Here is a 26,821-nt window from a genome sequence, read left to right as displayed (position 1 = left end):
TCCTCTCTCTCCTCCTCTCTTTATCCTCCTCTCAATCTCCTCTCCATGTCTCTCTCTCTCCGTCTCTCACACGCTTCGTCTCTCTCTCTCCGTCTCTCACACGCTCCGCCTCTCTCGATATCGTTCTCTCTCGCTCGCTCCTCTCTCCATCTCTCCTCTTCATCTCTCCCTCCGGGGTGTGTGACCGGGGGACTGGCTGCTTTTGCGGATTGTCTCACAACGTTGTCATGGTGACTGTGATGCAGAGGCTGCCTGTCTGCTCAGATATGTCAAGTGTGTGTCTGTGTGTGTTAGAGTAAGGTAGATGGGGGGGGGGGGTGTACTGTGTGTTAGAGTAAGGTAGATGGGGGGGGGGGTGTACTGTGTGTTAGAGTAAGGTAGATGGGGGGGGGGGTGTGTACTGTGTGTTAGAGTAAGGTAGATGGGGGGGGGTGTGTACTGTGTGTTAGAGTAAGGTAGATGGGGGGGGTGTACTGTGTGTTAGAGTAAGGTAGAGGGGGGTGTGTACTGTGTGTTAGAGTAAGGTAGAGAGGGGGGTGTGTACTGTGTGTTAGAGTAAGGTAGGGGGGGTGTACTGTGTGTTAGAGTAAGGTAGAGGGGGATGTGTACTGTGTGTTAGAGTAAGGTAGAGGGGGGTGTACTGTGTGTTAGAGTAAGGTAGAGGGGGGTGTACTGTGTGTTAGAGTAAGGTAGAGGGGGGGGTGTACTGTGTGTTAGAGTAAGGTAGAGGGGGGGGGTGTACTGTGTTAGAGTAAGGTAGAGGGGGGGGGTGTACTGTGTGTTAGTAAGGTAGGGGGGGTGTACTGTGTGTTAGAGTAAGGTAGAGGGGGGTGTACTGTGTGTTAGAGTAAGGTAGAGGGGGGGGTGTACTGTGTGTTAGAGTAAGGTAGAGGGGGGGGGTGTACTGTGTGTTAGAGTAAGGTAGAGGGGGGGTGTACTGTGTGTTAGAGTAAGGTAGAGGGGGGTGTACTGTGTGTTAGAGTAAGGTAGGGGGGGTGTACTGTGTGTTAGAGTAAGGTAGAGGGGGGGTGTACTGTGTGTTAGAGTAAGGTAGAGGGGGGGTGTACTGTGTTAGAGTTAGAGGGGGGGTGTACTGTGTGTTAGAGTAAGGTAGAGGGGGGTGTACTGTGTGTTAGAGTAAGGTAGAGGGGGGGATGTGTACTGTGTGTTAGAGTAAGGTAGAGGGGGGGTGTACTGTGTGTTAGAGTAAGGTAGAGGGGGGGTGTACTGTGTGTTAGAGTAAGGTAGAGGGGGGGTGTACTGTGTGTTAGAGTAAGGTAGAGGGGGGTGTACTGTGTGTTAGAGTAAGGTAGAGTAGGGGGGGTGTACTGTGTGTTAGAGTAAGGTAGAGGGGGGTGTACTGTGTGTTAGAGTAAGGTAGAGGGGGGGGTGTACTGTGTGTTAGAGTAAGGTAGAGGGGGTGTACTGTGTGTTAGAGTGTACTGTGTGTTAGAGTAAGGTAGAGGGGGGGTGTACTGTGTGTTCTAGTGTACTGTGTGTTAGAGTAAGGTAGAGAGGGGGGTGTACTGTGTCTAGTGTACTGTGTGTTAGAGTAAGGTAGGGGGGGTACTGGGGGTGTACTGTGTGTTAGAGTAAGGTAGAGAGGGGGGGTGTACTGTGTCTAGTGTACTGTGTGTTAGAGTAAGGTAGAGAGGGGGGTGTACTGTGTCTAGTGTACTGTGTGTTAGAGTAAGGTAGGGGGTGTACTGTGTCTAGTGTACTGTGTGTTAGAGTAAGGTAGAGAGGGGGGTGTACTGTGTCTAGTGTACTGTGTGTTAGAGTAAGGTAGAGAGGGGGTGTACTGTGTGTTAGAGTAAGGTAGGTAGAGGGGGTGTACTGTGTCTAGTGTACTGTGTGTTAGAGTAAGGTAGAGGGGGGGGTGTACTGTGTGTTAGAGTAAGGTAGTGGGGGGGGGTGGGGGTGTACTGTGTGTTAGAGTAAGGTAGTGGGGGGGGGGGGGGGTGTACTGTGTGTTAGAGTAAGGTAGGGGGGGGGGGGGTGTACTGTGTCTAGTGTACTGTGTGTTAGAGTAAGGTAGAGGGGGGTGTACTGTGTCTAGTGTACTGTGTGTTAGAGTAAGGTAGAGAGGGGGGTGTACTGTGTCTAGTGTACTGTGTGTTAGAGTAAGGTAGAGGGGGGAGGTGTACTGTGTCTAGTGTACTGTGTGTTAGAGTAAGGTAGAGAGGGGGGGGTGTACTGTGTCTAGTGTACTGTGTGTTAGGTAGAGTGAAAGCGAGGGAGGAAAGGAGAGGGAGAGAGGGAGAGGTTTCTGAATGTCTGTGTGTTTCAGTTGGACTGTGTCTGTTTCTGTGGTAAAAAGCCGGGCCGCGTCGAGGGGAAGTGTTTGGAGAATTATGTAATGTCCTTCTAGAAAAAAATATGATTTCTTTCTGAAAAGCATTTCACTATTAAATACTGAACACTGCTGCCCTCGTCCCCTGCTGCCCTCGTCCCCTGCTGCCCTCGTCCCCTGCTGCCCTCGTCCCCTGCTGCCCTCGTCCCCTGCTGCCCTCGTCCACTGCTGCCCTCGTCCACTGCTGCCCTCGTCCACTGCTGCCCTCGTCCCCTGCTGCCCTCGTTCCCTGCTGCCCTCGTCCCCTGCTGCCCTCGTCCCCTGCTGCCCTCCTCCCCTGCTGCCCTCGTCCACTGCTGCCCTCGTCCACTGCTGCCCTCGTCCCCTGCTGCCCTCGTCCCCTGCTGCCCTCCAATAACAGGAAGAGTAACACATTGGTAATAAATTATATGTTGTTTAATGGCCTCAAACCTTCATTTGAGTTTAAATGAATTAGAAAAGATTTGATCCATTTTGTTTGTTCTTAAGGAATGCTGTTGACCGTGTGTATAAACACAGACAGACACAGACAGACACAGACACAGACACAGACAGACAGACACAGACAGACAGACACAGACAGACAGACAGACAGACAGACAGACAGACAGACAGACACAGACAGACAGACACAGACAGACAGACACAGACAGACAGACAGACAGACACAGACAGACAGACACAGACAGACAGACACAGACAGACAGACACAGACAGACAGACACAGACAGACAGACACAGACAGACAGACACAGACAGACAGACAGACAGACACAGACAGACAGACAGACAGACAGACAGACAGACAGACACAGACAGACAGACACAGACAGACAGACACGGGAACTGGAGTGAGACTCTCTCTGCTGTGTGTAATGTTTCCACTGGGGCAGAGAGGGAGGGAGGAGCTGCAGTGAGGGAGGGGACAGGGTGGCTGGGAAGCTCTGGGGAGGGAGGAGCTGCAGTGAGGGAGGGAACAGGGTGGCTGGGAAGCTCTGGGGAGGGAGGAGCTGCAGTGAGGGAGGGGACAGGGTGGCTGGGGAGGGAGGAGCAGCAGAGAGGGAGGGGACAGGGTGGCTGGGAAGCTCTGGGGAGGGAGGAGCTGCAGTGAGGGAGGAGACAGGGTGGCTGGGGAGGGAGGAGCTGCAGTGAGGGAGGAGACAGGGTGGCTGGGGAGGGAGGAGCAGCAGAGAGGGAGGGGACAGGGTGGCTGGGAAGCTCTGGGGAGGGAGGAGCTGCAGTGAGGGAGGAGACAGGGTGGCTGGGGAGGGAGGAGCTGCAGTGAGGGAGGAGACAGGGTGGCTGGGGAGGGAGGAGCAGCAGAGAGGGAGGGGACAGGGTGGCTGGGAAGCTCTGGGGAGGGAGGAGCTGCAGTGAGGGGAGGAGACAGGGTGGCTGGGGAGGGAGGAGCAGCAGAGAGGGAGGGGACAGGGTGGCTGGGAAGAGCTCTGGGGAGGGAGGAGCTGCAGAGAGGGAGGGGACAGGGTGGCTGGGGAGGGAGGAGCAGCAGAGAGGGAGGGGACAGGGTGGCTGGGAAGCTCTGGGGAGGGAGGAGCTGCAGTGAGGGAGGGGACAGGGTGGCTGGGAAGAGCTCTGGGGAGGGAGGAGCTGCAGAGAGGGAGGGGACAGGGTGGCTGGGAAGCTCTGGGGAGGGAGGAGCAGCAGAGAGGGAGGGGACAGGGTGGCTGGGAAGCTCTGGGGAGGGAGGAGCTGCAGTGGAAACCAAGTGGGAAGACAGAAGGAGAAACAGAGGACTGAAGATACAGGGGGAGGTGGAGAAGAGTTGAGGGGAGGTGTCGAACTCTGTGACCCTCTCTCCTGGACGGGCCAGTCTGATTGGCCTACACACCAAGAGGATAAATATAGAACACTAATCTGTAAAAGAGAGAGCTAAAAATAACGAGAGAGAGAGAGAACTTCTTAGTCTCTGTACGGAGTCATATGACTCCAACAGGGCTGTGTAGAACGAGAGGGAGGGAAGGAGAGAGTGGGATAGAGAGCAGTAGGGGATCTCTCTGTCAGTTGGATGCTCTCAGACTCAAGTGGTCTCTTACAGAACTGTTCTGGAACCTGCATTGATTTATCCTGAGTTAGTTTCCCTTTCAAAAACATTGCATATCAACCTATTGACTTCCCTCTTGATCTTTCTTCTTGTGCTATCTTTTCTCTCTCTCCTCTCTTGGAGGGTCTCTCTGCAATTAGGTGTGTGTGTGTGTGTGTCCCTACATTGTTTTTGTGTAGGACCAACTCATAGTCACAATCACACACCGTTGATGACGAGCACACACTCCTCTTCCTCACACACACACACACACACACACACACACACACACACACACACACACACACACACACACACACACACACACACACACACACACACACACACACACACACACACACACACACACACACACACACACACACACACACAAGCCGTCGTTTCAATACTGTGAGGCGAGCTCTAGGGAGAGTTTACCGAGAACGAATATTGTGTGTGTGATTCATTCTCCCTGGTGGTCACATGGGTCCACCGCTGATAATGAGCAACAACACAATCACACACTCTGTCTGTCTCTCTCTGTCTGTCTGTCTCTCTCTCTGTCTCTCTGTCTGTCTGTCTCTCTCTGTCTGTCATTCTCTTCTGTCATTCCCATTCTCTGTGATCTCAATCGTTATCTTGGATTACACATCTATCTGTGTTTCGGTTCGTGGTGTGTGTGTAAATGTGCTCTCTGTGTGTGTATCTGTGCATGAGAGTGTGTGTGTGTGTGTGTACCAGCATGCTTGCCTCTCTCTGTTGCGTCACAGACAGAAAGGCAAAACCACTTCCTCCCGCGTTCCTCTTGGTCGTGTCAGGCAGCCTTCACTGTGCTTCATTGTGGCTCAACCCAGGCTGGTTGCACATTGTGCTGGGTCAAAGACCATTCACAACCTGAAACTGGGCTGCATTGTGGCTCAACCCAGGCTGGTTGCACATTGTGCTGGGTCAAAGACCATCCACAACCTGAAACTGACTTTCCTTTTGTGGATCAACGGGTCAAAGACCATACAAAGCTTTGCTGGCTAACGAGGTCATTCATCAGTGGCGGCTGTGAACTCAAGCGCTTTCCCTGTCGTTACTGTTACTGCGGTTTCTTTCCTGTCGGTTACTGCTTTCCCTGTAGGTTACTGCTTTCCCTGTTGGTTACTGTTGGTTACTGCTGGTTACTGCTTTCCCTGTTGGTTACTGCTTTCCCTGTTGGTTACTGTTGGTTACTGTTGGTTACTGCTTTCCCTGTCGGTTACTGCTTTCCCTGTCGGTTACTGCTTTCCTGTTGGTTACTGCTTTCCCTGTTGGTTACTGTTGGTTACTGCTGGTTACTGCTTTCCCTGTTGGTTACTGCTTTCCCTGTTGGTTACTGTTGGTTACTGTTGGTTACTGCTTTCCCTGTTGGTTACTGCTTTCCCTGTTGGTTACTGCTTTCCCTGTTGGTTACTGCTTTCCCTGTTGGTTACTGTTGGTTACTGCTTTCCCTGTTGGTTACTGTTGGTTAGTGCTTTCCCTGTTGGTTACTGTTGGTTACTGCTTTCCCTGTAGGTTACTGCTTTCCTTGTAGGTTAATGCTTTCCCTGTATGTTACTGCTTTCCCTGTAGGTTACTGCTTTCCCTGTCTGTTACTGTTGGTTACTGCTTTCCCTGTTGGTTACTGCTTTCCCTGTTGGTTACTGTTGGTTACTGCTTTCCCTGTTAGTTACTGCTTTCCCTGTCTGTTACTGTCGGTTACTGCTTTCCCTGTTGGTTACTGCTTTCCTGTCGGTTACTGCTTTCCCTGTTGGTTACTGTCAGTTACTGCTTTCCCTGTTGGTTACTGTTGGTTACTGCTTTCCCTGTTGGTTACTGCTTTCCCTGTTGGTTACTGTTGGTTACTGCTGGTTACTGCTTTCCCTGTTGGTTACTGTTGGTTACTGCTTTCCCTGTTGGTTACTGCTTTCCCTGTTGGTTACTGCTTTCCTGTTGGTTACTGCTTTCCCTGTTGGTTACTGTTGGTTACTGCTTTCCCTGTTGGTTACTGTTGGTTAGTGCTTTCCCTGTTGGTTACTGTTGGTTACTGCTTTCCTGTAGGTTACTGTTGGTTACTGCTTTTCCCTGTTGGTTACTGCTTTCCCTGTTGGTTACTGCTTTCCCTGTTGGTTACTGTTGGTTACTGCTTTCCCTGTAGGTTACTGCTTTCCCTGTAGGTTACTGCTTTCCCTGGTTGCTTTCCCTGTTGGTTACTGTTGGTTACTGCTTTCCCTGTTGGTTACTGCTTTCCCTGTTGGTTACTGCTTTCCCTGTTGGTTACTGCTTTCCTGGTTACTGCTTTCCCTGTTGGTTACTGCTTTCCCTGTTGGTTACTGCTTTCCTGTTGGTTACTGTTGGTTACTGCTTTCCCTGTTGGTTACTGCTTTCCCTGTTGGTTACTGTTGGTTACTGCTGGTTACTGCTTTCCCTGTTGGTTACTGCTTTCCCTGTTGGTTACTGTTGGTTACTGTTGGTTTGGTTACTGTTGGTTACTGCTTTCCCTGTTGTTAGTTACTGCTTTCCCTGTTGGTTACTGTTGGTTACTGCTTTCCCTGTTGGTTACTGCTTTCCCTGTTGGTTACTGCTTTCCCTGTTGTTACTGTTGGTTACTGCTTTCCCTGTGGTTACTGCTTTCCTGTTGGTTACTGTTGGTTACTGCTTTCCCTGTTGGTTACTGCTTTCCCTGTTGGTTTGGTTACTGCTTTCCCTGTTGGTTACTGCTTTCCCTGTTGGTTACTGCTTTCCTGTTGGTTACTGCTTTCCCTGTTGGTTACTGCTTTCCCTGTTGGTTACTGCTTTCCCTGTTTGGTTACTGTTGGTTACTGCTTTCCTGTTTACCCTGTTGGTTACTGCTTTCCTGTTGGTTACTGCTTTCCCTGTTGGTTACTGCTTTCCCTGTTTTACTGTTGGTTACTGCTTTCCCTGTTGGTTACTGCTTTCCCTGTTGGTTACTGCTTTCCTGTTGGTTACTGTTGTTACTTTCCCTGTTGGTTACTGCTTTCCCTGTTGGTTACTGCTTTCCCTGTTGGTTACTGCTTTCCCTGTTGGTTACTGTTGGTTACTGCTTTCCCTGTTGGTTACTGCTTTCCCTGTTGGTTACTGCTTTCCCTGTTGGTTACTGCTTTCCCTGTCGGTTACTTGGTTACTGCTTTCCTGTTGGTTACTGCTTTCCTGTTGGTTACTGTTGGTTACTGCTTTTGGTTACTGCTTTCCTGTTGGTTACTGCTTTCCCTGTTGGTTACTGCTTTCCCTGTTGGTTACTGCTTTCCCTGTTGGTTACTGCTTTTCCTGTTGGTTACTGCTTTTCCTGTTGGTTACTCTTGGTTACTGCTTTCCCTGTTGGTTACTGCTTTCCCTGTCTGTTACTGCTTTCCCTGTTGGTTACTGTTGGTTACTGCTTTCCCTGTTGGTTACTGTTGGTTACTGCTTTCCCTGTTGGTTACTGTTGGTTACTGCTTTCCCTGCCGGTTACTGTTGGTTACTGCTTTCCCTGTTGGTTACTGTTGGTTACGGCTTTCCCTGTTGGTTACTGCTTTCCCTGTCGGTCACTGCTTTCCCTGTAGGTTACTGCTTTCCCTGTCGGTTACTGCTTTCCCTGTTGGTTACTGCTTTCCCTGTTGGTTACTGCTTTCCCTGTTGGTTACTGTTGGTTACTGCTTTCCCTATTCGTTACTGCTTTCCCTATCGGTTACTGTTGGTTACTGCTTTCCCTGTCGGTTACTGCTTTCCCTGTTGGTTACTGCTTTCCCTGTTGGTTACTGCTTTCCCTGTTGGTTACTGCTTTCCCTGTAGGTTACTGCTTTCCCTGTCGGTTACTGCTTTTCCTGTCGGTTACTGTTGGTTACTGCTTTCCCTGTTGGTTACTGTTGGTTACTGCTTTCCCTGTTGGTTACTGTTGGTTACTGCTTTCCCTGTCGGTTACTGTTGGTTACTGCTTTCCCTGTTGGTTACTGTTGGTTACTGCTTTCCCTGTTGGTTACTGCTTTTCCTGTCGGTTACTGCTTTCCCTGTAGGTTACTGCTTTCCTGTAGGTTACTGCTTTGGTTACTGCTTTCCCTGTTGGTTACTGCTTTCCCTGTTGGTTACTGCTTTCCCTGTTGGTTACTGCTTTCCCTGTAGGTTACTGCTTTCCCTGTCTGTTACTGTCGGTTACTGCTTTCCCTGTTGGTTACTGCTTTCCCTGTTGGTTACTGCTTTCCCTGTTGGTTACTGCTTTCCCTGTTGGTTACTGTTGGTTACTGCTTTCCCTGTTGGTTACTGCTTTCCCTGTTGGTTACTGCTTTCCCTGTTGGTTACTGCTTTCCCTGTTGGTTACTGCTTTCCCTGTTGATTACTGCTTTCCCTGTTGGTTACTGCTTTCCCTGTTGGTTACTGCTTTCCCTGTTGGTTACTGCTTTCCCTGTTGGTTACTGCTTTTCCTGTTGGTTACTGCTTTTCCTGTTGGTTACTGCTTTTCCTGTTGGTTACTGCTTTTCCTGTTAGTTACTCTTGGTTACTGCTTTCCCTGTTGGTTACTGCTTTCCCTGTTGGTTACTGCTTTCCCTGTCGGTTACTGCTTTCCCTGTTGGTTACTGCTTTCCCTGCTTTCCTGTTGGTGACTGCTTTCCTGTTGGTTACTGTTGGTTACTGCTTTCCCTGTTGGTTACTGCTTTCCCTGTTGGTTACTGCTTTCCCTGTTGGTTACTGCTTTTCCTGTTGGTTACTGCTTTCCCTGTTGGTTACTGCTTTCCCTGTTGGTTACTGCTTTCCCTGTTGGTTACTGCTTTTCCTGTTGGTTACTGCTTTTCCTGTTAGTTACTCTTGGTTACTGCTTTCCCTGTTGGTTACTGCTTTCCCTGTTGGTTACTGCTTTCCCTGTTGGTTACTGTTGGTTACTGCTTTCCCTGCCGGTTACTGTTGGTTACTGCTTTCCCTGCCGGTTACTGTTGGTTACTGCTTTCCCTGTTGGTTACTGTTGGTTACGGCTTTCCCTGTTGGTTACTGCTTTCCCTGTTGGTTACTGCTTTCCCTGTCGGTTACTGCTTTCCCTGTAGGTTACTGTTGGTTACTGCTTTCCCTGTCGGTTACTGCTTTCCCTGTCGGTCACTGCTTTCCCTGTAGGTTACTGCCTTCCCTGTAGGTTACTGCTTTCCCTGTAGGTTACTGCTTTCCCATTCGGTTACTGCTTTCCCTGTCGGTTACTGCTTTCCCTGTCGGTTACTGCTTTCCCTGTCGGTTACTGCTTTCCCTGTCGGTTACTGCTTTCCCTGTCGGTTACTGCTTTCCCTGTAGGTTACTGCTTTCCCTGTTGGTTACTGCTTTCCCTGTCGGTTACTGCTTTCCCTGTCGGTTACTGCTTTCCCTGTCGGTTACTGCTTTCCCTGTTGGTTACTGCTTTCCCTGTCGGTTACTGTTGGTTACTGCTTTCCCTGTCGGTTACTGCTTTCCCTGTTGGTTACTGCTTTCCCTGTTGGTTACTGCTTTCCCTGTTGGTTACTGCTTTCCCTGTTGGTTACTGCTTTCCCTGTTGGTTACTGTTGGTTACTGCTTTCCCTGTCGGTTACTTTACTGCTTTCCCTGTCGGTTACTGTTGGTTACTGCTTTCCCTGTTGGTTACTGTTGGTTACTGCTTTCCCTGTTGGTTACTGTTGGTTACTGCTTTCCCTGTTGGTTACTTTTGGTTACTGCTTTCCCTGTCTGTTACTGTTGGTTACTGCTTTCCCTGTCGGTTACTCCTGGTTCCTGCTTTCCCTGTCGGTTACTGTTGGTTACTGCTTTCCCTGTTGGTTACTGCTTTCCCTGTCGGTTACTGTTGGTTACTGCTTTCCCTGTTGGTTACTGTTGGTTACTGTTGGTTACTGCTTTCCCTGTTGGTTACTGCTTTCCCTGTCGGTTACTGTTGGTTACTGCTTTCCCTGTTGGTTACTGTTGGTTACTGTTGGTTACTGTTGGTTACTGCTTTCCCTGTAGGTTACTGCTTTCCCTGTAGGTTACTGCTTTCCCTGTAGGTTACTGCTTTCCCTGTCGGTTACTGCTTTCCCTGTCGGTTACTGCTTTCCCTGTCGGTTACTGCTTTCCCTGTCGGTTACTGCTTTCCCTGTCGGTTACTGCTTTCCCTGTTGGTTACTGCTTTCCCTGTTGGTTACTGCTTTGGTTACTGCTTTCCCTGTTGGTTACTGCTTTGGTTACTGCTTTCCCTGTTGGTTACTGTTGGTTACTGCTGTCCCTGTTGGTTACTGCTTTCCCTGTCGGTTACTGCTTTCCCTGTCGGTTACTGCTTTCCCTGTCGGTTACTGCTTTCCCTGTAGGTTACTGCTTTCCCTGTAGGTTACTGCTTTCCCTGTCGGTTACTGCTTTCCCTGTCGGTTACTGCTTTCCTGTCGGTTACTGCTTTCCTGTCGGTTACTGCTTTCCCTGTTGGTTACTGCTTTCCCTGTTGGTTACTGCTTTGGTTACTGCTTTCCCTGTTGGTTACTGCTTTGGTTACTGCTTTCCCTGTTGGTTACTGTTGGTTACTGCTGTCCCTGTTGGTTACTGCTTTCCCTGTTGGTTACTGCTTTCCCGTTGGTTACTGCTTTCCCTGTCGGTTACTGTTGGTTACTGCTTTCCCTGTCGGTTACTGTTGGTTACTGCTTTCCCTGTTGGTTACTGCTTTCCCTGTTGGTTACTGTTGGTTACTGCTTTCCCTGTTGGTTACTGCTTTCCCTGTTAGTTACTGCTTTCCCTGTTGGTTACTGCTTTCCCTGTTGGTTACTGCTTTCCCTGTTGGTTACTGCTTTCCCTGTAGGTTACTGCTTTCCCTGTAGGTTACTGCTTTCCCTGTCGGTTACTGCTTTCCCTGTCGGTTACTGCTTTCCCTGTCGGTTACTGCTTTCCCTGTAGGTTAATGCTTTCCTGTAGGTTAATGCTTTCCCTGTAGGTTACTGCTTTCCCTGTAGGTTACTGCTTTCCCTGTAGGTTACTGCTTTCCCTGTTGGTTACTGTTGGTTACTGCTTTCCCTGTTGGTTACTGCTTTCCCTGTTGGTTACTGCTTTCCCTGTTGGTTACTGCTTTCCCTGTTAGTTACTGCTTTCCCTGTTGGTTACTGCTTTCCCTGTTGGTTACTGCTTTCCCTGTTGGTTACTGTTGGTTACTGCTTTCCCTGTTGGTTACTGCTTTCCCTGTTGGTTACCGCTTTCCCTGTTGATTACTGCTTTTCCTGTTGGTTACTGTTGGTTACTGCTTTCCCTGTTGGTTACTGCTTTCCCTGTTGGTTACTGCTTTTCCTGTTGGTTACTGCTTTTCCTGTTAGTTACTCTTGTTTACTGCTTTCCCTGTCGGTTACTGCTTTCCCTGTCGGTTACTGCTTTCCCTGTTGGTTACTGCTTTCCCTGTCGGTTACTGTTGGTTACTGCTTTCCCTGTTGGTGACTGCTTTCCCTGTTGGTTACTGTTGGTTACTGCTTTCCCTGTTGGTTACTGCTTTCCCTGTTGGTTACTGCTTTCCCTGTTGGTTACTGCTTTTCCTGTTGATTACTGCTTTTCCTGTTGGTTACTGTTGGTTACTGCTTTCCCTGTTGGTTACTGCTTTCCCTGTTGGTTACTGCTTTCCCTGTTGGTTTCTGCTTTCCCTGTTGGTTACTGCTTTTCCTGTTGGTTACTGCTTTTCCTGTTAGTTACTCTTGGTTACTGCTTTCCCTGTTGGTTACTGCTTTCCCTGTCGGTTACTGCTTTCCCTGTTGGTTACTGTTGGTTACTGCTTTCCCTGTCGGTTACTGTTGGTTACTGCTTTCCCTGTCGGTTACTGTTGGTTACTGCTTTCCCTGTTGGTTACTGCTTTCCCTGTTGGTTACGGCTTTCCCTGTTGGTTACTGCTTTCCCTGTTGGTTACTGCTTTCCCTGTCGGTTACTGCTTTCCCTGTCGGTTACTGCTTTCCCTGTCGGTTACTGCTTTCCCATTCGGTTACTGCTTTCCCATTCGGTTACTGCTTTCCCTGTCGGTTACTGCTTTCCCTGTCGGTTACTGCTTTTCCTGTCGGTTACTGCTTTCCCTGTCGGTTACTGCTTTCCCTGTCGGTTACTGCTTTCCCATTCGGTTACTGCTTTCCCTGTCGGTTACTGCTTTCCCTGTAGGTTACTGCTTTTCCTGTCGGTTACTGCTTTCCCTGTCGGTTACTGCTTTCCCTGTCGGTTACTGCTTTCCCTGTCGGTTACTGCTTTCCCTGTTGGTTACTGCTTTCCCTGTTGGTTACTGCTTTCCCTGTTGGTTACTGTTGGTTACTGCCTTCCCTGTCGGTTACTGTTGGTTACTGCTTTCCCTGTTGGTTACTGCTTTCCCTGTTGGTTACTGCTTTCCCTGTTGGTTACTGCTTACCCTGTCGGTTACTGCTTTCCCTGTCGGTTACTGCTTTCCCTGTTGGTTACTGTAGGTTACTGCTTTCCCTGTCGGTTACTGCTTTCCCTGTCGGTTACTGTTGGTTACTGCTTTCCCTGTTGGTTACTGCTTTCCCTGTTGGTTACTGCTTTCCCTGTAGGTTACTGCTTTCCCTGTTGGTTACTGCTTTCCCTGTTGTTTACTGCTTTCCCTGTCGGTTACTGCTTTCCCTGTCGGTTACTGCTTTCCCTGTCGGTTACTGCTTTCCCTGTTGGTTACTGCTTTCCCTGTTGGTTACTGCTTTCCCTGTCGGTTACTGTCGGTTACTGTTGGTTACTGCTTTCCCTGTCGGTTACCGCTTTCCCTGTCGGTTACTGCTTTCCCTGTAGGTTACTGCTTTCCTTGTAGGTTAATGCATTCCCTGTAGGTTACTGCTTTCCCTGTAGGTTACTGCTTTCCCTGTAGGTTACTGCTTTCCCTGTTGGTTACTGTTGGTTACTGCTTTCCCTGTTGGTTACTGCTTTCCCTGTTGGTTACTGCTTTCCCTGTTGTTTTCGGATACGGCTTTCCCTGTTGGTTACTGCTTTCCCTGTTAGTTACTGCTTTCCCTGTCTGTTACTGTCGGTTACTGCTTTCCCTGTTGGTTACTGCTTTCCCTGTTGGTTACTGCTTTCCCTGTCTGTTACTGTCGGTTACTGCTTTCCCTGTTGGTTACTGCTTTCCCTGTTGGTTACTGCTTTCCCTGTTGGTTACTGTTTTCCTGTTTCCCTGTTGGTTACTGCTTTCCCTGTTGGTTACTGCTTTCCCTGTTGGTTACTGCTTTTCCTGTTGGTTACTGTTGGTTACTGCTTTCCCTGTTGGTTACTGCTTTCCCTGTTGGTTACTGCTTTCCCTGTTGGTTACTGCTTTCCCTGTTGGTTACTGCTTTCCCTGTTGGTTACTGCTTTCCTGTTGGTTACTGCTTTTCCTGTTGGTTACTGCTTTTCCTGTTGGTTACTGCTTTTCCTGTTAGTTACTCTTGGTTACTGCTTTCCCTGTCGGTTACTGCTTTCCCTGTTGGTTACTGCTTTCCCTGTTGGTTACTGCTTTCCTGTTGGTTACTGTTGGTTACTGCTTTCCCTGTTGGTTACTGTTGGTTACTGCTTTCCCTGTTGGTTACTGTTGGTTGCTTTCCCTGTTGGTTACTGCTTTCCCTGTTGGTTACTGCTTTCCCTGTTGGTTACTGCTTTTCCTGTTGGTTACTGTTTTACTGCTTTCCCTGTTGGTTACTGCTTTCCCTGTTGGTTACTGCTTTCCCTGTTGGTTACTGCTTTCCCTGTTGGTTACTGCTTTCCCTGTTGGTTACTGCTTTCCCTGTTGGTTACTGCTTTTCCTGTTGGTTACTGCTTTTCCTGTTGGTTACTGCTTTTCCTGTTAGTTACTCTTGGTTACTGCTTTCCTGTCGGTTACTGCTTTCCCTGTCGGTTACTGCTTTCCCTGTTGGTTACTGCTTTCCCTGTTGGTTACTGTTGGTTACTGCTTTCCCTGTTGGTTACTGTTGGTTACTGCTTTCCCTGTTGGTTACTGTTGGTTACGGCCTTCCCTGTTGGTTACTGCTTTCCTGTTGGTTACTGCTTTCCCTGGTTACTGCTTTCCCTGTCGGTTACTGCTTTCCCTGTCGGTTACTGCTTTCCTGTAGGTTACTGCTTTCCCTGTAGGTTACTGCTTTCCCTGTAGGTTACTGCTTTCCCTAGGTTACTGCTTTCCCTGTCGGTTACTGCTTTCCCTGTCGGTTACTGCTTTCCTGTCGGTTACTGCTTTCCCTGTTGGTTACTGCTTTCCCTGTTGGTTACTGCTTTCCCTGTTGGTTACTGCTTTCCCTGTTGGTTACTGCTTTCCCTGTTGGTTACTGCTTTCCCTGTAGGTTACTGCTTTCCCTGTCGGTTACTGTTGGTTACTGCTTTCCCTGTCGGTTACTGCTTTCCCTGTTGGTTACTGCTTTCCCTGTTGGTTACTGCTTTCCCTGTTGGTTACTGTTGGTTACTGCTTTCCCTGTTGGTTACTGCTTTCCCTGTTGGTTACTGCTTTCCTTGTTGGTTACTGTTGGTTACTGCCTTCCCTGTCGGTTACTGTTGGTTACTGCTTTCCCTGTTGGTTACTGCTTTCCCTGTTGGTTACTGCTTTCCCTGTTGGTTACTGCTTTCCCTGTCGGTTACTGCTTTCCCTGTTGGTTACTGTAGGTTACTGCTTTCCCTGTCGGTTACTGCTTTCCCTGTTGGTTACTGTTGGTTACTGCTTTCCCTGTCGGTTACTGTTGGTTACTGCTTTCCCTGTTGGTTACTGCTTTCCCTGTCGGTTACTGCTTTCCCTGTTGGTTACTGTGGGTTACTGCTTTCCCTGTCGGTTACTGCTTTCCCTGTCGGTTACTGTTGGTTACTGCTTTCCCTGTCGGTTACTGTTGGTTACTGCTTTCCCTGTCGGTTACTGCTTTCCCTGTTGGTTACTGCTTTCCCTGTTGGTTACTGCTTTCCCTGTCGGTTACTGCTTTCCCTGTCGGTTACTGCTTTCCCTGTTGGTTACTGCTTTCCCTGTCGGTTACTGTTGGTTACTGCTTTCCCTGTCGGTTACTGCTTTCCCTGTCGGTTACTGCTTTCCCTGTCGGTTACTGCTTTCCCTGTCGGTTACTGCATTCCCTGTCGGTTACTGTTGGTTACTGCTTTCCCTGTTGGTTACTGTTGGTTACTGCTTTCCCTGTCGGTTACTGCTTTCCCTGTCGGTTACTGCTTTCCCTGTCGGTTACTGTTGGTTACTGCTTTCCCTGTTGGTTACTGTTGGTTACTGCTTTCCCTGTTGATTACTTTTGGTTACTGCTTTCCCTGTTGGTTACTGTTGGTTACTGCTTTCCCTGTCGGTTACTGTTGGTTACTGCTTTCCCTGTTGGTTACTGCTTTCCCTGTCGGTTACTGCTTTCCCTGTTGGTTACTGTGGGTTACTGCTTTCCCTGTCGGTTACTGCTTTCCCTGTTGGTTACTGCGTTCCCTGTCGGTTACTGTTGGTTACTGCTTTCCCTGTCGGTTACTGTTGGTTACTGCTTTCCCTGTTGGTTACTGCTTTCCCTGTTGGTTACTGCTTTCCTGTTGGTTACTGCTTTCCTGTCGGTTACTGCTTTCCTGTCGGTTACTGCTTTCCCTGTCGGTTACTGCTTTCCCTGTCGGTTACTGCTTTCCCTGTCGGTTACTGCTTTCCCTGTCGGTTACTGCTTTCCCTGTCGGTTACTGCTTTCCCTGTTGGTTACTGTTGGTTACTGCTTTCCCTGTTGGTTACTGCTTTCCCTGTCGGTTACTGTTGGTTACTGCTTTCCCTGTTGGTTACTGCTTTCCCTGTTGGTTACTGCTTTCCCTGTAGGTTACTGCTTTCCCTGTTGGTTACTGCTTTCCCTATTGGTTACTGTTGGTTACTGCTTTCCCTGTTGGTTACTGCTTTCCCTGTCGGTTACTGCTTTCCCTGTCGGTTACTGCTTTCCCTGTCGGTTACTGCTTTCCCTGTCGGTTACTGCTTTCCCTGTTGGTTACTGCTTTCCCTTTCGGTTACTGCTTTCCCTGTTGGTTACTGCTTTCCCTGTCGGTTACTGCTTTCCCTGTCGGTTACTGCTTTCCCTGTCGGTTACTGTTGGTTACTGCTTTCCCTGTTGGTTACAGTTGGTTACTGCTTTCCCTGTTGGTTACAGTTGGTTACTGCTTTCCCTGTCGGTTACTGTTGGTTACTGCTTTCCCTGTTGGTTACTGTTGGTTACTGCTTTCCCTGTCGGTTACTGCTTTCCCTGTTGGTTACTGTTGGTTACTGCTTTCCCTGTCGGTTACTGCTTTCCCTGTCGGTTACTGTTGGTTACTGCTTTCCCTGTTGGTTACTGTTGGTTACTGCTTTCCCTGTTGATTACTTTTGGTTACTGCTTTCCCTGTCTGTTACTGTTGGTTACTGCTTTCCCTGTCGGTTACTGTTGGTTCCTGCTTTCCCTGTCGGTTACTGTTGGTTCCTGCTTTCCCTGTTGGTTACTTTTGGTTACTGCTTTCCCTGTCTGTTACTGTTGGTTACTGCTTTCCCTGTCGGTTACTGTTGGTTCCTGCTTTCCCTGTCGGTTACTGTTGGTTACTGCTTTCCCTGTTGGTTACTGCTTTCCCTGGTTTGGTTACTGCTTTCCCTGTTGGTTACTGTTGGTTACTGTTGGTTACTGCTTTCCCTTGGTTACTGCTTTCCCTGTTGGTTACTGCTTTCCCTGTCGGTTACTGCTTTCCCTGTGGTTACTGCTTTCCCTGTCGGTTACTGCTTTCCCTGTCGGTTACTGCTTTCCCTGGTTACTGCTTTCCCTGTTGGTTACTGCTTTCCCTGTCGGTTACTGCTTTCCCTGTTGGTTACTGCTTTCCCTGTCGGTTACTGCTTTCCCTGCTTTCCGGTTACTGCTTTCCCTGTTGGTTACTGCTTTCCCTGTTGGTTACTGCTTTCCCTGTCGGTTACTGTTGGTTACTGCTTTCCTGTCGGTTACTGTTGGTTACTGCTTTCCTGTTGGTTACTGCTTTCCCTGTTGGTTACTGCTTTCCCTGTTGGTTACTGCTTTCCCTGTGGTTACTGCTTTCCTGTGGTTACTGCTTTCCTGTTGGTTACTGCTTTCCCTGTCGGTTACTGTTGGTTACTGCTTTCCCTGTCGGTTACTGCTTTCCCTGTTGGTTACTGCTTTCCCTGTCGGTTACTGCTTTCCCTGTTGGTTACTGCATTCCCTTGGTTACTGTTGGTTACTGCTTTCCCTGTTGGTTACTGTTGGTTACTGCTTTCCCTGTCGGTTACTGCTTTCCCTGTTGGTTACTGCTTTTCGGTTACTGTTGGTTACTGCTTTCCCTGTTGGTTACTGTTGGTTACTGCTTTCCCTGTTGATTACTTTGGTTACTGCTTTCCCTGTTGGTTACTGTTGGTTACTGCTTTCCCTGTCGGTTACTGTTGGTTACTGCTTTCCCTGTTGGTTACTGCTTTCCCTGTCGGTTACTGCTTTCCCTGTTGGTTACTGTGGGTTACTGCTTTCCCTGTCGGTTACTGCTTTCCCTGTTGGTTACTGCTTTCCCTGTCGGTTACTGTTGGTTACTGCTTTCCCTGTCGGTTACTGTTGGTTACTGCTTTCCCTGTCGGTTACTGCTTTCCCTGTTGGTTACTGCTTTCCCTGTTGGTTACTGCTTTCCTGTCGGTTACTGCTTTCCCTGTCGGTTACTGCTTTCCTGTTGGTTACTGCTTTCCCTGTCGGTTACTGCTTTCCCTGTCGGTTACTGCTTTCCCTGTTGGTTACTGCTTTCCCTGTTGGTTACTGCTTTCCCTGTTGGTTACTGTTGGTTACTGCTTTCCCTGTTGGTTACTGCTTTCCTGTCGGTTACTGTTGGTTACTGCTTTCCCTGTTGGTTACTGCTTTCCCTGTTGGTTACTGCTTTCCCTGTAGGTTACTGCTTTCCCTGTTGGTTACTGCTTTCCCTATTGGTTACTGTTGGTTACTGCTTTCCCTGTTGGTTACTGTTTTACTGCTTTCCCTGTCGGTTACTGCTTTCCCTGTCGGTTACTGCTTTCCCTGTCGGTTACTGCTTTCCCTGTCGGTTACTGCTTTCCCTGTTGGTTACTGCTTTCCCTGTTGGTTACTGCTTTCCCTGTTGGTTACTGCTTTCCCTGTCGGTTACTGCTTTCCCTGTCGGTTACTGCTTTCCCTGTCGGTTACTGTTGGTTACTGCTTTCCCTGTTGGTTACAGTTGGTTACTGCTTTCCCTGTTGGTTACAGTTGGTTACTGCTTTCCCTGTCGGTTACTGTTGGTTACTGCTTTCCCTGTTGGTTACTGTTGGTTACTGCTTTCCCTGTCGGTTACTGCTTTCCCTGTTGGTTACTGTTGGTTACTGCTTTCCCTGTCGGTTACTGCTTTCCCTGTCGGTTACTGCTTTCCTGTCGGTTACTGTTGGTTACTGCTTTCCCTGTTGGTTACTGTTGGTTACTGCTTTCCCTGTTGATTACTTTTGGTTACTGCTTTCCTGTCTGTTACTGTTGGTTACTGCTTTCCCTGTCGGTTACTGTTGGTTACTGCTTTCCCTGTTGGTTACTGTTGGTTCCTGCTTTCCCTGTTGGTTACTTTTGGTTACTGCTTTCCTGTCTGTTACTGTTGGTTACTGCTTTCCCTGTTGGTTACTGTTGGTTCCTGCTTTCCCTGTTACTGTTGGTTACTGCTTTCCCTGTTGGTTACTGCTTTCCCTGTTGGTTACTGTTGGTTACTGCTTTCCTGTTGGTTACTGTTGGTTACTGCTTTCCCTGTTGGTTACTGCTTTCCCTGTTGGTTACTGCTTTCCTGTTGGTTACTGCTTTCCCTGTTGGTTACTGCTTTCCCTGTTGGTTACTGCTTTCCCTGTCAGTTACTGCTTTCCCTGTCGGTTACTGCTTTCCCTGTCGGTTACTGCTTTCCCTGTTGGTTACTGCTTTCCCTGTCGGTTACTGTTGGTTACTGCTTTCCCTGTTGGTTACTGCTTTCCCTGTTGGTTACTGCTTTCCCTGTTGGTTACTGCTTTCCCTGTTGGTTACTGCTTCCCTGTTGGTTACTGCTTTCCCTGTTGGTTACTGTTGGTTACTGCTTTCCCTGTCGGTTACTGTTGGTTACTGCTTTCCCTGTTGGTTACTGCTTTCCCTGTTGGTTACTGCTTTCCCTGTTTCCCTGTTGGTTACTGTAGGTTACTGCTTTCCCTGTTGGTTACTGCTTTCCCTGTTGGTTACTGCTTTCCCTGTTGGTTACTGTTGGTTACTGCTTTCCCTGTCGGTTACTGCTTTCCCTGTTGGTTACTGCTTTCCCTGTCGGTTACTGTTGGTTACTGCTTTCCCTGTCTGTTGGTTACTGTTGGTTACTGCTTTCCCTGTTGGTTACTGCTTTCCCTGTTGGTTACTGCTTTCCCTGTCGGTTACTGCTTTCCCTGTCGGTTACTGCTTTCCTTGGTTACTGCTTTCCCTGTCGGTTACTGCTTTCCCTGTTGGTTACTGCTTTCCCTGTTGGTTACTGCTTTCCCTGTTGGTTACTGTTGGTTACTGCTTTCCCTGTTGGTTACTGCTTTCCCTGTCGGTTACTGTTGGTTACTGCTTTCCCTGTTGGTTACTGCTTTCCCTGTTGGTTACTGCTTTCCCTGTAGGTTACTGCTTTCCCTGTTGGTTACTGCTTTCCCTGTTGGTTACTGTTGGTTACTGCTTTCCCTGTTGGTTACTGCTTTCCCTGTCGGTTACTGCTTTCCCTGTTGGTTACTGCTTTCCCTGTTGGTTACTGCTTTCCCTGTTGGTTACTGCTTTCCCTGTCGGTTACTGCTTTCCCTGTTGGTTACTGCTTTCCCTGTTGGTTACTGCTTTCCCTGTCGGTTACTGCTTTCCCTGTCGGTTACTGCTTTCCCTGTCGGTTACTGTTGGTTACTGCTTTCCCTGTTGGTTACAGTTGATTACTGCTTTCCCTGTCGGTTACTGTTGGTTACTGCTTTCCCTGTTGGTTACTGTTGGTTACTGCTTTCCCTGTCGGTTACTGCTTTCCCTGTTGGTTACTGTTGGTTACTGCTTTCCCTGTTGGTTACTGCTTTCCCTGTTGGTTACTGTTGGTTACTGCTTTCCCTGTTGGTTACTGTTGGTTACTGCTTTCCTGTCTGTTACTGTTGGTTACTGCTTTCCCTGTTGTTACTGTTGGTTACTGCTTTCCCTGTCGGTTACTGTTGGTTACTGCTTTCCCTGTTGGTTACTGCTTTCCCTGTCGGTTACTGTTGGTTACTGCTTTCCCTGTTGGTTACTGTTGGTTACTGCTTTCCCTGTAGGTTACTGCTTTCCCTGTCGGTTACTGCTTTCCCTGTCGGTTACTGCTTTCCCTGTCGGTTACTGCTTTCCCTGTCGGTTACTGCTTTCCCTGTCGGTTACTGCTTTCCCTGTTGGTTACTGCTTTCCCTGTTGGTTACTGCTTTCCCTGTTGGTTACTGCTCTCCCTGTTGGTTACTGCTCTCCCTGTTGGTTACTGCTTTCCCTGTTGGTTACTGTTGGTTACTGCTTTCCCTGTCGGTTACTGTTGGTTACTGCTTTCCCTGTTGGTTACTGCTTTCCCTGTCGGTTACTGCTTTCCCTGTTGGTTACTGCTTTCCCTGTCGGTTACTGTCGGTTACTGCTTTCCCTGTCGGTTACTGCTTTCCCTGTCGGTTACTGCTTTCCCTGTCGGTTACTGCTTTCCCTGTTGGTTACTGTTGGTTACTGCTTTCCCTGTCGGTTACTGCTTTCCCTGTCGGTTACTGTTGGTTACTGCTTTCCCTGTTGGTTACTGCTTTCCCTGTTGGTTACTGCTTTCCCTGTTGGTTACTGCTTTCCCTGTTGGTTACTGTTGGTTACTGCTTTCCCTGTTGGTTACTGCTTTCCCTGTTGGTTACTGCTTTCCCTGTCGGTTACTGCTTTCCCTGTCGGTTACTGCTTTCCCTGTCGGTTACTGCTTTCCCTGTCGGTTACTGCTTTCCCTGTCGGTTACTGCTTTCCCTGTCGGTTACTGCTTTCCCTGTCGGTTACTGCTTTCCCTGTCGGTTACTGCTTTCCCTGTCGGTTACTGTTGGTTACTGCTTTCCCTGTCGGTTACTGTTGGTTACTGCTTTCCCTGTCGGTTACTGCTTTCCCTGTCGGTTACTGCTTTCCCTGTCGGTTACTGCTTTCCCTGTCGGTTACTGCTTTCCCTGTTGGTTACTGTTGGTTACTGCTTTCCCTGTTGGTTACTGCTTTCCCTGACGGTTACTGTTGGTTACTGCTTTCCCTGTTGGTTACTGCTTTCCCTGAAAGTTACTGCTTTCCCTGTTGGTTACTGCTTTCCCTATTGGTTACTGTTGGTTACTGCTTTCCCTGTTGGTTACTGCTTTCCCTGTCGGTTACTGCTTTCCCTGTCGGTTACTGCTTTCCCTGTCGGTTACTGCTTTCCCTGTCGGTTACTGCTTTCCCTGTCGGTTACTGCTTTCCCTGTCGGTTACTGTTGGTTACTGCTTTCCCTGTTGGTTACTGTTGGTTACTGCTTTCCCTGTCGGTTACTGTTGGTTACTGCTTTCCCTGTCGGTTACTGTTGGTTACTGCTTTCCCTGTTGGTTACTGCTTTCCCTGTTGGTTACTGCTTTCCCTGTTGGTTACTGCTTTCCCTGTTGGTTACTGCTTTCCCTGTTGGTTACTGCTTTCCCTGTCGGTTACTGCTTTCCCTGTCGGTTACTGCTTTCCCTGTCGGTTACTGCTTTCCCTGTCGGTTACTGCTTTCCCTGTTGGTTACTGCTTTCCCTGTTGGTTACTGCTTTCCCTGTTGGTTACTGCTTTCCCTGTTGGTTACTGCTTTCCCTGTAGGTTACTGCTTTCCCTGTTGGTTACTGTTGGTTACTGCTTTCCCTGTTGGTTACTGCTTTCCCTGTCGGTTACTGCTTTCCCTGTCGGTTACTGCTTTCCCTGTTGGTTACTGCTTTCCCTGTTGGTTACTGTTGGTTACTGCTTTCCCTGTCGGTTACTGCTTTCCCTGTTGGTTACTGCTTTCCCTGTTGGTTACTGTTGGTTACTGCTTTCCCTGTTGGTTATTGCTTTCCCTGTTGGTTACTGCTTTCCCTGTTGGTTACTGCTTTCCCTGTTGGTTACTGTTGGTTACTGCCTTCCCTGTCGGTTACTGTTGGTTACTGCTTTCCCTGTTGGTTACTGCTTTCCCTGTTGGTTACTGCTTTCCCTGTTGGTTACTGCTTACCCTGTCGGTTACTGCTTTCCCTGTCGGTTACTGCTTTCCCTGTTGGTTACTGTAGGTTACTGCTTTCCCTGTCGGTTACTGCTTTCCCTGTCGGTTACTGCTTTCCCTGTTGGTTACTGTAGGTTACTGCTTTCCCTGTCGGTTACTGCTTTCCCTGTCGGTTACTGTTGGTTACTGCTTTCCCTGTTGGTTACTGCTTTCCCTGTTGGTTACTGCTTTCCCTGTTGGTTACTGCTTTCCCTGTAGGTTACTGCTTTCCCTGTCGGTTACTGCTTTCCCTGTCGGTTACTGCTTTCCCTGTTGGTTACTGCTTTCCCTGTTGGTTACTGCTTTCCCTGTTGGTTACTGTCTTTCCCTGTTGGTTACTGCTTTCCCTGTTGGTTACTGCTTTCCCTGTGGTTACTGCTTTCCCTGTTGGTTACTGCTTTCCTGTTGGTTACTGCTTTCCCTGTTGGTTACTGCTTTCCCTGTAGGTTACTGCTTTCCCTGTTGGTTACTGCTTTCCTGTTGGTTACTGTTGGTTACTGCTTTCCCTGTTGGTTACTGCTTTCCCTGTTGGTTACTGCTTTCCCTGTTGGTTACTGCTTTCCCTGTTGGTTACTGTTGGTTACTGCTTTCCCTGTTGGTTACTGCTTTCCCTGTTGGTTACTGCTTTCCCTGTTGGTTACTGCTGTCCCTGTAGGTTACTGCTTTCCTGTCTGTTACTGTTGGTTACTGCTTTCCCTGTTGGTTACTGCTTTCCCTGTTGGTTACTGCTTTCCCTGTTGGTTACTGTTGGTTACTGCTTTCCCTGTTGGTTACTGCTTTCCCTGTTGGTTACTGCTTTCCCTGTTGGTTACTGCTTTTCCTGTTGGTTACTGTTGGTTACTGCTTTCCCTGTTGGTTACTGCTTTCCCTGTTGGTTACTGCTTTCCCTGTTGGTTACTGCTTTTCCTGTTGGTTACTGCTTTTCCTGTTAGTTACTCTTGGTTACTGCTTTCCCTGTTGGTTACTGCTTTCCCTGTTGGTTACTGTTGGTTACTGCTTTCCCTGTTGGTTACTGCTTTCCCTGTTGGTTACTGCTTTCCCTGTTGGTTACTGCTTTCCCTGTTGGTTACTGCTTTCCCTGTTGGTTACTGTTGGTTACTGCCTTCCCTGTCGGTTACTGTTGGTTACTGCTTTCCCTGTTGGTTACTGCTTTCCCTGTTGGTTACTGCTTTCCCTGTCGGTTACTGCTTACCCTGTCGGTTACTGCTTTCCCTGTTGGTTACTGTAGGTTACTGCTTTCCCTGTCGGTTACTGCTTTCCCTGTTGGTTACTGTCCCTGTTGGTTACTGCTTTCCCTGTTGGTTACTGCTTTTCCTGTCGGTTACTGTTGGTTACTGCTTTCCCTGTTGGTTACTGCTTTCCCTGTTGGTCACTGCTTTCCCTGTAGGTTACTGCTTTCCCTGTTGGTTACTGCTTTCCCTGTTGTTTACTGCTTTCCCTGTCGGTTACTGCTTTCCCTGTTGGTTACTGCTTTCCCTGTTGGTTACTGCTTTCCCTGTTGGTTACTGCTTTCCCTGTTGGTTACTGCTTTCCCTGTTGGTTACTGCTTTCCCTGTGGTTACTGCTTTCCCTGTAGGTTACTGCTTTCCCTGTAGGTTACTGCTTTCCCTGTTGGTTACTGTTGGTTACTGCTTTCCCTGTTGGTTACTGCTTTCCCTGTTGGTTACTGCTTTCCCTGTTGGTTACTGCTTTCCCTGTTGGTTACTGTTGGTTACTGCTTTCCCTGTTAGTTACTGCTTTCCCTGTCTGTTACTGTCGGATACTGCTTTCCCTGTTGGTTACTGCTTTCCCTGTAGGTTACTGCTTTCCCTGTCTGTTACTGTCGGTTACTGCTTTCCCTGTTGGTTACTGCTTTCCCTGTTGGTTACTGCTTTCCCTGTTGGTTACTGTTGGTTACTGCTTTCCCTGTTGGTTACTGCTTTCCCTGTTGGTTACTGCTTTCCCTGTTGGTTACTGCTTTCCTGTTGGTTACTGTTGGTTACTGCTTTCCCTGTTGGTTACTGCTTTCCCTGTTGGTTACTGCTTTCCCTGTGGTTACTGCTTTCCCTGTTGGTTACTGCTTTCCCTGTTGGTTACTGCTTTCCCTGTTGGTTACTGCTTTCCCTGTTGGTTACTGCTTTCCCTGTCGGTTACTGTTGGTTACTGCTTTCCCTGTTGGTTACTGTTGGTTACTGCTTTCCCTGTTGGTTACTGTTGGTTACTGCTTTCCCTGTCGGTTACTGTTGGTTACTGCTTTCCCTGTTGGTTACTGCTTTCCCTGTTGGTTACGGCTTTCCCTGTTGGTTACTGCTTTCCCTGTTGGTTACTGCTTTCCCTGTCGGTTACTGCTTTCCCTGTCGGTTACTGCTTTCCCTGTCGGTTACTGCTTTCCCTGTTGGTTACTGCTTTCCCTGTTGGTTACTGCTTTCCCTGTTGGTTACTGCTTTCCCTGTTGGTTACTGCTTTCCCTGTTGGTTACTGCTTTCCCTGTAGGTTACTGCTTTCCCTGTTGGTTACTGTTGGTTACTGCTTTCCCTGTTGGTTACTGCTTTCCCTGTCGGTTACTGCTTTCCCTGTCGGTTACTGCTTTCCCTGTTGGTTACTGCTTTCCCTGTTGGTTACTGTTGGTTACTGCTTTCCCTGTCGGTTACTGCTTTCCCTGTTGGTTACTGCTTTCCCTGTTGGTTACTGTTGGTTACTGCTTTCCCTGTTGGTTACTGCTTTCCCTGTTGGTTACTGCTTTCCCTGTTGGTTACTGCTTTCCCTGTTGGTTACTGTTGGTTACTGCCTTCCCTGTCGGTTACTGTTGGTTACTGCTTTCCCTGTTGGTTACTGCTTTCCCTGTTGGTTACTGCTTTCCCTGTTGGTTACTGCTTACCCTGTCGGTTACTGCTTTCCCTGTCGGTTACTGCTTTCCCTGTTGGTTACTGTAGGTTACTGCTTTCCCTGTCGGTTACTGCTTTCCCTGTCGGTTACTGCTTTCCCTGTTGGTTACTGTAGGTTACTGCTTTCCCTGTCGGTTACTGCTTTCCCTGTCGGTTACTGTTGGTTACTGCTTTCCCTGTTGGTTACTGCTTTCCCTGTTGGTTACTGCTTTCCCTGTAGGTTACTGCTTTCCCTGTTGGTTACTGCTTTCCCTGTTGGTTACTGCTTTCCTGTTGGTTACTGCTTTCCCTGTTGGTTACTGTAGGTTACTGCTTTCCCTGTTGGTTACTGCTTTCCTGTTGGTTACTGTTGGTTACTGCTTTCCCTCCGGTTACTGTTGGTTACTGCTTTCCCTGTTGGTTACTGCTTTCCCTGTCGGTTACTGCTTTCCCTGTTGGTTACTGTGGGTTACTGCTTTCCCTGTTGGTTACTGCTTTCCCTGTGTTACTGTTGGTTACTGCTTTCCCTGTTGGTTACTGCTTTCCCTGTTGGTTACTGCTTTCCCTGTTGGTTACTGCTTTCCCTGTTGGTTACTGCTTTCCCTGTTGGTTACTGCTTTCCCTGTTGGTTACTGCTTTCCCTGTTGGTTACTGCTTTCCCTGTTGGTTACTGTTGGTTACTGCTTTCCCTGTCGGTTACTGCTTTCCCTGTCGGTTACTGCTTTCCCTGTCGGTTACTGCTTTCCCTGTTGGTTACTGCTTTCCCTGTCGGTTACTGTTGGTTACTGCTTTCCCTGGTTACTGTTGGTTACTGCTTTCCCTGTTGGTTACTGCTTTCCCTGTTGGTTACTGCTTTCCCTGTCGGTTACTGTTGGTTACTGCTTTCCTGTTGGTTACTGTTGGTTACTGCTTTCCCTGTTGATTACTTTTGGTTACTGCTTTCCCTGTTGGTTACTGCTTTCCCTGTTGGTTACTGTTGGTTACTGCTTTCCCTGTTGGTTACTGCTTTCCCTGTTGGTTACTGCTTTCCCTGTTGGTTACTGCTTTCCCTGGGTTACTGCTTTCCCTGTTGGTTACTGCTTTCCCTGTTGGTTACTGCTTTCCCTGTCGGTTACTGTTGGTTACTGCTTTCCCTGTCGGTTACTGTTGGTTACTGCTTTCCCTGTTGGTTACTGTTGGTTACTGCTTTCCCTGTCGGTTACTGCTTTCCCTGTTGGTTACTGCTTTCCCTGTTGGTTACTGCTTTCCCTGTGGTTACTGCTTTCCCTGTTGGTTACTGCTTTCCCTGTTGGTTACTGCTTTCCTGTGGTTACTGCTTTCCCTGTCGGTTACTGCTTTCCCTGTCGGTTACTGCTTTCCCTGTTGGTTACTGTTGGTTACTGCTTTCCCTGTTGGTTACTGCTTTCCCTGTCGGTTACTGTTGGTTACTGCTTTCCCTGTTGGTTACTGCTTTCCCTGTTGGTTACTGCTTTCCCTGTAGGTTACTGCTTTCCC

This window comes from Oncorhynchus gorbuscha, unplaced genomic scaffold (genome assembly GCF_021184085.1).
Source record: "Oncorhynchus gorbuscha isolate QuinsamMale2020 ecotype Even-year unplaced genomic scaffold, OgorEven_v1.0 Un_scaffold_762, whole genome shotgun sequence".
Classification (NCBI taxonomy): domain Eukaryota; kingdom Metazoa; phylum Chordata; class Actinopteri; order Salmoniformes; family Salmonidae; genus Oncorhynchus; species Oncorhynchus gorbuscha.
The sequence above is the reverse complement of the archived record's forward strand: the minus strand, read 5'-3'. Positions refer to the sequence as shown.